The following is a 9,591-nucleotide window of genomic DNA, read 5'->3' as shown; positions in this document are numbered from 1 at the left end:
ATATATAATCAAAAAATTTCATGTTATAGACAGTACAGTAGATTACAGTCAAACCACTATACTGTCCTAACACAAATACTGTCCTGTGCTTACTTCAGCCCAGGCGAAAGCCAGGTTACAAACTCTGCCAGATGATAATCTGTGCAAAGGTGGAACTAATGGGTCAAGAAAATCATGCATACAGTGGTGCTGGGTAGTCCTTAACTGTATAATAAGTCACTTAAACCTCTGTTTGCCAAACTTAAAGAGTCAGAGGGAAATTACTTTGGGGAAAAACTGTTATGAGCAGGGTTCCCGCGGGGTCTTAAAAAGCCTTAAAAGCATTGAATTTATGAATTTGGAAATAATACCTTAAAAAGTCTTTAAAAAGTCTTGAATTTTGTCTGGGTCTTAAAAAATGTGTTGTATGTCAGTGTTCATTTCATTGACTAAAATAATAACATTTCTTCAACAACATTTTTCACTGACGAAAACGAGACGCTACCTAAATAAAACCTAGTTTTGAATGACAAAAACTATGACGAAAATCTATTGACATTTTCGTCAACGAATGAAAACTAGATGAAAATGTTAGATAGTGTCGATCTGGGAAGCGATCCAGTCAGAACTGATGTCCTGCGTGTGTGGTAGATGCACACATTTGAACTGTAACGTGCTGATCTACCCCACGGTCTCATAAAATTAAAAAAATGTAAACCAACCCGAAGCGTGGAGCCATGCACATACACCTATATAGCGCGCGGGTACTGCACTGAGCTCTCTTTCGTGTCTGAATGGACAAATACACACAACATTATGTCTAAACAGTGGCGTCATGCCCATTCAAAGTGTATGTGCCCCCTCAGATTTTTCCTCCCTAGGGTGACCAGAAGTCCCGAAAAATTCGGGACAGTCCCCAAATCTAAGCTGTTGTCCCGAATCCCGAAACCGCCCTTAATTGTCCCGAAAATTATAGCCTACTAAAGCAAAATCTTGATATAAAATATTAAAAACTGTCCGTGGAAGTTGAGTCGTCCTGCAGCCAGCCCCTTCCAATTGCAGCAGCCGCAGCCGCGAGGACAGTGAATGTGCAGGCAGTCAGTCTAAACTTTAGTTTTTTTACGCGCGTCATTTGCTCTTGACGCGCGAATGGATTCAAAGTGTTCACGCGTAGGCTATAACTAGACGCGGTAGGTGCGAATTTGACGCGCTATTCGCGTCTGGTGTGAACGCCGCATTAAAGGAGTGATTGATTGGTCGCGTCACTGTGTGCAAAAAAAAACTCCGTCCGGGCCTTATAATGTCTAATGTCGGGTTAGGCCTACACAAAGCAAATCATCTACAAAATTATTTAGTTTTCCTATTTAATGACCGACAATTTAGTTGTAATAATAATTTTGCCATAAGGCTTATTAGCGTTAGGCTATAGCATGAAAGGTCTGATTTAGCCTACACACTGTTACAACAGTAACACATTTTTTTTCACAATGACATTTGAGTTCATGATTTTAATGGTTTTTTTTTTTGGCAGACTAAAGACTAATGACAGACTTAGATCTTTGAATTAAAAAATATGTTTGGTTCAGGTTTGAAATTCATTATCTTTTAATGTAGTCTAATATTATAGTAGGACTACCCCCCAAATCCCTACAGCATAGTTGTTATACAGATAGCTATACATATTGTATTTGTTTTGATTAATTTTTTACATTTCTGTCAAATATTAACCATTTTCAAATAAACGGGGTAGTGTTAACCTTATTCAGCACTGAAATCTGTCAAACTTCTTTCAAAGTCCTTCATCAAATTTTAATATTAAAATAACTTAATTTCAGAGCACCACAAAGTCAGACCTCAGCACCTTTATGTAGGCTACCTTTAATGTAAGATCGTTCTTAGGTCACATTCCAATTTAAAATCATAACATAAAAACTGCAATGGTACTGTTTTTAAAATCATGTGTAGTGGGCAGTACAGTAAGTGTGTAGTACAGTAAGTGTGTGTGTAAACATGCTTTAATGAAGTAGACTTCAAAAGCTTTTGAATTTGAGCTTACAGTTCTTTCATCAACCTGTCTTTTACATAAACTTACAAAATAGATACTTTAACTTAGTCCTCAGAATCAGATAGAGGAGTGTTGCTGCTAGCTCCGTTAAGGTATTTCTGTCCATCCCAAACTGCATTGAAATGGTATGTTTAGCAGCCAGAATTTAAAAAACTTTCAGGGGGAGAAACCCCCTGACCCCTCCACATGATCCATATCACCCGTCAGAAAACAATTGCAACATCTCAGATTGTGCCCCCCCAGAATTTTGGCTTGCATGACGCCCCTGTGTCTAAATGTCCGGTTTGGAGAGTATTCATGTAAACTATGTCGGTTATGTCTTAAACAGTTGTATCGGGTGTGCATCAGTACAATCGCATCCGCATGTCATTGGACATGAGCCGATGTCTTAAAGTGACAGTGGCAATAAACATAATGCGGTCTGTGTCATTAATTTTGATCAAGCAACAAAAGAAAAAGAGAAAAGCATTTACTGTTTGTTAATAACTTTAATAAGGATTAATTATATTTAATTCATACAAATAATTGTCTGCTTGAAAGAATATAAGAATTATGTATGTAAGTTGTTATAAAGAATGCATGTATCATTCATTGAAAAGAAGACTGTTTTACTTTAGGAAAAGTGGTTTTATTTAATTTTAAGATTTTTTTTAAGTCACAGTAGTTCAATCTGTATCTGTATTGCTTGTTGAAACTTAAAAATCATTCATATTAATAGGTTAATATATGTTTTCTCCGGGAGTATATGGGTTTGGAAATTTTAGAGAAATTCTAAATTAACACATTACAATTTACCTAAACCCATTATATTTTAGTCGACTAAATCTACTGTAGATTTAGTTTACAGTAGATTTCGAAAATCAAAAATCACTAAAATCTTATTGTATTTCGTCAACTAAAACTAGACTAAAACTAAAACAATTCAGATGACTAAAATTAGTTTGTCATATTTTTAGTCAAAAGACTGAGACTAAAACTAAATCAAAATTTGCTGTCAAAATTAACACTGCTGTATGTAACTTCTCCGTATTGTATTTTTCCTCAAAAGTTTCATTTGTCAACCACGATTAATATTATTATTTTCGATGTTTATTGTTCAGGGGTCTCTCAGTTCCCCATATTCCCAGCATGGAATAAGTAGCTAGCTAATGTTAAAACACAACTTAACATTGTTCGGCAAACTTTCTTGTGGCCTTCTGAAATGTTTTTATTTTTCACACTTGCTTGGCTTATCATCTTTTACCCATTCCACATTTGAAAAATAAATGAACACAAGTTGAAGGATTTTGTTTTTCTTTGCTGGTAGGGACGTGAAATAGGTATAAATTTTTTATATAAATGGTCTTAAAAAGGTCTTAAAAAGACTTGAATTTAACTTGAAGAAACCTGTAGGAACCCTGTATGAGAAAGGCACACTGTATGTTAATGGCAGAGACAAAAAAACATCTGGTTGTGCCTAAATGTTGTCATCCTACAGTATTACAGGTACATCTAGAAACTATTCCATGGTCAGGTCACTTGGCACACCATAACACATACCAGGGAAAGACCTGCCATAGATGCTTCAGAGCTCCCTCCTCCGGATGAGGGCAGTCGGCAGCGAGTCCCCCGTTCCCTGCGAGTCCCCAAACAAGGCGGATGGCAGCAGGCTCCAACCTTCTGGGAAACGGCGCCGACTCTTCCGCTCCCTTTCCGACCTCCTCAGCACCACGATCCCTCTCAGATCCCTCTTTTGTCCTTCACTGTTGTCGCTCCTCCTTTTATGGTTCCAAAGCTCCTCTGCGAGAGATACTAGACTGGTCCGGCGCGCAGGTTATGCTTATTATCAATCACCACCGGTCTTGCGCCATTCTCTCACGGCTCATGGCCCCGCCCTGCTTGCCACACCTTGATTAGCTTGTTCAGGTGTGTTTGATTAGGGTTGGAGCTAAACTCTGCAGGGAAGTGCAGGAAACTCTGAGACTGGCAAGAGCAGCTTCCAAATCCTCAGTTCTACCAGAAAGACTCGGGAGAATAAATACTGTAACAATAGATTCATTTATTGATAGCCCAGAAAGCAATTTGGCGTAGGCCCCGTCTATAGCTCGCAATCCGAGGGTCCGGACTCTGCTTTTCCTGCCTGAAGACGAAGGCAGGGGCGCAGCCGACCCCCTGGGAGGTATAGGAAGGGACCATCCTGGTGGTGGTGGGGATGATGGAGGGGAAGGGACCATCCTGGTGGTGGTGGGGAGGATGGGGGTAAATGAAAGCGTCAGCATCTGCGAACTCAAACATGTGTAAGTACCGGTCTTTTATACCGCAAGTATAAAATAGATAGATAGATGAGAAGGTAATAAGTGACGTAGCAATTGAGTCTTCCTGGCAGAACTTAACGCTAAAGCTTCTATTTCTCATCCTGCTGGATCTGTCTGCTGCCTTTGACATAGTTAACCACCAGATCCTCCTGTCAATCCTAAAGATGAAGGGCATCTCAGGATCCGCACTCCAATGGTTCAAGTCTTACCTCTCAGATAGGTCCTTTAGGGTGTCGTGGAGGGGTGTAGTGTCTAAGACCCAACTTATAGCTACTGGTGTGCCTCAGGGTTCAGTGCTTGGACCACTTCTCTTTTCCATCTACATGACATCACTAGGATCTGTGATTCAGAGACATGGATTTTCCTATCACTGCTATGCTGATGACGCACAACTCTACCTCTCATTCCAGCCTGACGATCCCACGGTAGCTGCTCGTATCTTAGCCTGCCTGACAGACATCTCTGGCTGGATGAAGGACCACCACCTTCAACTTAACCTTGCGAAGACAGAGCTACTTGTGGTCCCGGCCAACCCAACACTTCATCACAACTTCTCCATTCAGCTTGGCTCATCATCCATAACTCCATCAAGGTCAGCCAGGAATCTTGGGGTTGTAATTGATGATCAATTGAATTTCACAGACCACATTTCTAGAACTGCCTTGCACAACATTAGGAGGATTAGGCCCTTCCTAACAGAGCATGCTACACAACTTCTTGTCCAAGCGCTTGTTCTATCCAGACTGGACTATTGTAATACTCTCCTGGTTGGTCTTCCAGCTTGCTCTGTCAAACCTCTGCAACTGATCCAGAATGCTGCAGCCAGAGTGGTCTTTAACCCTCTGGGGACCAAGAGGTCCCTTCCCCTTCCTTTACCTCTGTACAGATAAAACGGTCAAAATAATTCCGGTTCACATGGCTACGCATAAGCGATAAATAATTCTGTATTATACATTTTAAGTTCATCCAAGTAGTTTGTTGAGGGTTGGTTTTTAGGGAAGTACTACATGCCTGCGCACATTTATTCAAATGCGCATACCTATAGAATAAACTCTTAATAACGCATGTGCACGCTATCAGCGTTTTCACAGGTTCGCGTTTTAAAAGTTTTTGTAGAGAGAACTTAAGAGTTTTCTGTTAAAACGGTGTCGTGTTAGCGCCCCCTAAGTCAATAACTAATGATAGTTGCGAAGGAAATGAATCAATTCAAATTAACTTTAGCTGGAAAATAACTTTATTTTAGAGCTGCCATAAAGCCAAAACAATCTCTGTTACTTTAATTTCCTATTATCACTGTTCAGCCGCTTTGGAACAATCTACACTTGACGTGAAATAAACCCGTGTCAGGCCTGTTTTTTACAATAACACCTGATTTTCGTATCTGCTGTCTTATCCGAGATGCAATACCACATCGCTGCAAACATTTCAAGTTTTTGCAGTGATGCGGTATTGTATCTCGGATGAGACAACGTTCGCTTTATACAAAGGATGCTGTGACACGGGCCCCAAGACGAGGAGAGGTTTAAGCTGCCACAAAACACAACCACAAGAGAGACGGGAGCCAGGAGTCGGGTTAATAGAAATTATCTTTTATTTAGCCAAGAATTTAGCAATTTAAACTGGAACTTAGGTTCCTTCAGGGCTGTGGTATCAGTGGCGACTTTGTTCCCCACATCTGTTTCAACGCTAGGCCACCTTAAAGGGGGAAGACACAACTGAAGTAAGGCAAAATCATTAAAGAAGATGTTGCAAGTCTAACTCAGTCTTCTTACTCTTCAGCCGGTTTCTCTCTTGGCCAACGTGTGCTTCAGCACCTCATACTGAAGGATTCTGTACTTTGAGCCATCTAGCCTTGAGTGTAGCAGAGTTCCCAATTTTATGGTGACCTCCATTAGGCCATCATTGCCTACAGCTGTGGGTGGTTCCAAGTTTGGAATGTGAGTAGGTGGAAATGCGCATGATTGATGTCTTTTCCTAGCCGGGAGCTGCTCCATAGGTCCTGGGCTCCTCTTTCCAATATTGGATTGCCACAAAACAATCCACTTTCTCAAAAGACACAAATGTCAAACAACGCTCAAATTATACCCCTTTCTTCAACATCGACAAAAGCAACACAGAACCTTCATCAACGACACAGAGTTGACGTCCAATGGAAAAGTCACACACCTACCAACAATTGCTAACATAGACATTTCAGACACTTTGACGTTCTTAAAAAAATTTCAATGGCTGACCTCGAACTGAGCACGTATCCAGAGCACTCTTTACCATAAAACCCACTTTTTGCAACTGCTGTCTTACACAACACACAGCCCTGCATCATTGCAAACAGTTCTGCCTTTCAACAAAGTTTGCTGCATAGGACCTACAGATGCAAAAACAAAACAATTCCAAAATGAGACTTAAATGCCAAACACCACTCAGAACATACTCCTTTCTTCAATATTGCAAAAAGCAATACAGAACGTTCATACAGTCGCTGCTCTGCGCCCAATTCACGCTCAGAAAGGAGCATCATGACTCTTCATCGTGGGTTGGGAGACAAGCACTTTCGAAACACATTTCCAGGCAAAGAACTATAGAAATGATCCCTGAAAATATAGTCTTAGCGGTTTAACGAAACTCAATCGGCATTCCATCTGCTGCGCCTCTCCTCTAAAATTGTTTTGCGTTGTTGAATTTTGTGGGCTTTAAAGTTTACGTGACATTTTAGCGCACATCGGAGCCAAAAGCAGAAAGTACTTCCACAATCTCTTTGAAGCCTACTGTTAAGATATGTGGAAAACACACAACAATCCATAATGTCATACTTTTTTGTAAGCATAAGTGTACGTTTTTGTGAAACAAGGTGCTTTCACACCCTGATGGCACACTCAAAAAAATTATATGTTGGATTTACTTAACTTTTTTATGTAAACAGGTTCCACCGGTTGCACATAACTATGTTTCGTTAAACAAACATAATATGTTCATGTAACTTCAACATCATGGAATTTGGTCATTTTAAGCGACCCAATTAAACTCTGAGCTAATGAGTTAATTAAGTGAATAACTGAGTGATGATTGAGAATTATTGAAGACACCTGATGTTAACAAGCAGAATCTCTGAAGGAGAAAACCGGAATGTTTAAGTCACCATTATGGAGATAAGTGTGTGTTTTAGTTGGGCTCTTGACCATTAACTTATTAACTTTAGATTTTGTTTGGTTGCTGTACATGAGTTATAACAGCCGGATGAACAATAAACAAAGGACATCTGATGGTGTTGATTGTGTTTTAACATAATCATTATTTCACAATCATTTGACCTCAATCACTGAACTTATATTGAACCCAGTTTCTGAGTTAAGTTTACCTTATTGTCATTGTAGAGCATACTATTTTTAGCCTTTTCAATGAAATTCAAATGATCAAATCAAGAAATAAAAAAGAAACTTCTTAAAAAATATCCTGAGTAGGCACACACAGACATCAAGTATCAGCATATGAATCTCAGCAATGGTGACAAACAGATCATAAGCTCATTATTTATTAATGCAGCAATGCATGATGGGAGCCATGAATGAGTTTTGATTGGTGCCACCCAGAAAGCACTGCAACATGCTTTATAATTGTCACCATTGTTGAGATTCACAGGCTGATTCTTGATGTCTGTGTGTGCCTATTCAAAATGTTTTTTTTAGAAAATGTCTTTTTTATTTATTGATTTGATCATTTGAATTTCATTGAAAAGTCTAAAAATAGTATGCTCTACAATGACAGTGCTGCGATTATCCGTAAAGTAAACTTAACTCAGAAATTCGGTTTAATATAAGTTCAGTGACTCAGGTCAAATGATTGTGAAATAATGATTATGTTAAAACACAATCAACACCATCAGATGACCTTTGTTTATTGTTCATCCGGCTGTTATAACTCATGTACAGCAACCAAACAAAATCTAAAGTTAATAAGTTAATGGTCAAGAGCCCAACTAAAACACACACTTATCTCCATAATGGTGACTTAAACATTCCGGTTTTCTCCTTCAGAGATTCTGCTTGTTAACATCAGGTGTCTTCAATAATGCTCAATCATCACTCAGTTATTCACTTAATTAACTCATTAGCTCAGAGTTTAATTGGGTCGCTTAAAATGACCAAATTCCATGATGTTGAAGTTACATGAACATATTATGTTTGTTTAACGAAACATAGTTATGTGCAACCGGTGGAACCTGTTTACATAAAAAAGTTAAGTAAATCCAACATATCATTTTTTTGAGTGCATGGCCATATGAAATTAAAGCTGTATGCAACAGCTGTGTGGCCACAACAGTTAAAGGGAAACTACGATGGTACCACATATCACAGTGCAAATTATTTAACGGTACACAGAATAAATAAAGAACTCTCACTGTCTTCTCTTACTGTCTTCCAGGTCGACTGCAGTGATCCCATGGAGGCCGGATGAGAGAAAAGTGTCCGGGCATCTGTCTGGGCCAAAAAGTTTCCCCCACACACAACCTGAAATGTGTAAATGTAGACTCTATGCTATGTGAACATTCTCCTAGACAACTAGGCAAGTTGGTAGACGTCACATAAGTCAGATAAATCCCATCACATAGAGCCTCTTTCACCTAGATATCATCATATAGAGACTGTGTCTGTTCCCCAAATTAGGAAATACAAAAAACTCCCAAACCCATTTAAGGGTAAAAATGTAACAAATAAAAAACAGATATAATACAGATGAACAAATGATAAAGCTCGGGTTGCTGAATATATTCGATCCCTTACTTCAAAAGCACTTATTGATAATGATATGATTACAGATTATAACCTGTAATGCTGTGTTTGACAGAAACCTGGATAAAACCAGACGATTACATTACTTTAAATGAGTCTACCCCCCAAGATTACCGTTATAAACACGAGCCTCGTCTGAAAGGCAAAGGGGGAGGTGTTGCAGTAATTTCTTCAGAATTACTGAGAAGTCTTGTTTCAAATATAATTCTTTTGAAGTGTTGGTGCTTAATGTAATACACTGCTACAAACTGATAACGGTCAGATAAGTATGATTTAAACCATGCTAATGCAATTCTACTAATGCCAACATAATTTTCAAGTCTATTTAAAAGAATGTTGTGGTCAATAGTATCAAATGCAGCACTAAGATCGAGTAGCAGCAATAGCGAGATACAACCACGATCGGATGATAAGAGCAAATCATTTGTGACTCTGATGAGAGCTGTCTCAGTACTATGGTATGGTC

General features: G+C 39.1%; 1 pseudogene; it reads right to left on the bottom strand.

Annotated features, from left to right (window-relative positions):
- Window positions 1-6,753: 6,753 nt before the first annotated feature.
- LOC130095295 (small nucleolar RNA U3) lies at window positions 6,754-6,945 on the bottom strand (annotated as a pseudogene).
- Window positions 6,946-9,591: the final 2,646 nt, after the last annotated feature.

The sequence above is a fragment of the Rhinichthys klamathensis genome, unplaced genomic scaffold (assembly GCF_029890125.1).
Source record: "Rhinichthys klamathensis goyatoka isolate OS25496 unplaced genomic scaffold, OSU_Roscu_1.1 h1tg000001l_1, whole genome shotgun sequence".
NCBI lineage: Eukaryota > Metazoa > Chordata > Actinopteri > Cypriniformes > Leuciscidae > Rhinichthys > Rhinichthys klamathensis.
Note: the sequence above shows the minus strand (reverse complement) of the source record. Positions and strands in the feature narration are given on the sequence as shown.